This window comes from Aplysia californica, unplaced genomic scaffold (genome assembly GCF_000002075.1).
Source record: "Aplysia californica isolate F4 #8 unplaced genomic scaffold, AplCal3.0 scaffold00244, whole genome shotgun sequence".
Classification (NCBI taxonomy): domain Eukaryota; kingdom Metazoa; phylum Mollusca; class Gastropoda; order Aplysiida; family Aplysiidae; genus Aplysia; species Aplysia californica.
Genome location: NW_004797514.1, coordinates 752984 through 754118, shown reverse-complemented (window position 1 = coordinate 754118; position 1135 = coordinate 752984).

Below are 1135 nucleotides of genomic sequence, written 5' to 3'. Positions count from 1 at the left end.
GAGAGAGAGAGAGAGAGAGAGAGAGAGAGAGAAAGTCAAAAGGAAGTAGGAACGTAGACATAAAATAAACAGGCAAACACTTTCAGCAGTCGACTTTCAGACAGTGAGATAGAAACACAAACAGACAGAATAATACATTACAGAAAAACGAGAGGGGAAGATGCTACTTGATAAATATAAATAACTGATTTGTAAAATAAGTAGAAGATATTTTTTTCTTAATGTTGACTGATACTGTCATCTGCACTACCACTTCTTTTGTTCTATAATTGCCATTTCATAAATGTTATTCATATAGAGGGATTTATACCTATCTTTTATACTAGTATTCAACTTTGATTTAGAAGGATTCAAGGATCACGTATTGAAGCTTTTCTCAAAGCAAAGGCTGACAGGAGCATTCAAGTAAAGGTGTTACTAGAATATATAAATCAAAACACGCTAAAGGGTGAGATGCATTCTACGCAACAATAAAAAAAAAGACCCCAACAACTAACTATTCACTGAAAATATCATCATCTTTGGTGTTACAGTTAGATCCATCGCATTTGCACGTAGAAGAGGTGAGTTCGATTCGGGTAAGCACTATAATAGAATATTATTATCTCCGCCTGTCTCTTTGAAAGCTTTTCTCAACCCAGATTGACCCTGACGCTGACAGACGGGGTGGAAGCTGCAAGCCTCTTAAATTGTAAACTTTGTCCATGGAGGCACAGTCCAATACATTACTATTATAGCAACTGCAATTTTGCAAAATTAGTTCCATTTTTAAAAAAATGTCCTTTGCCACTAGTCACAAACTAGGACCAAACGAAATGATAAGGGTGGGGCGCGACGATCAAGACCGCTGTCGCCCTGTATTCTATTTTTTAAAGCTGTAAAAACTTACATTTATTTTGGGCAAATAATGCAATTTTAAGTAAACATTAATATTGTGGTGGAACACAGAACTTGCTTGCATTTTGTTTGCCTGTTCATGTGTCTGCGAGTGAGTCAGCAAGTTTGTGTATGTGTATCTGTATGTGAATGTGTATGTGTATACATTTTGTATGTGTGCATCTCTTGAGAGAGAGAGAGAGAGAGAGAGAGAGAGAGAGAGAGAGAGAGAGAGAGAGAGAGAGAGAGAGAGAGATAT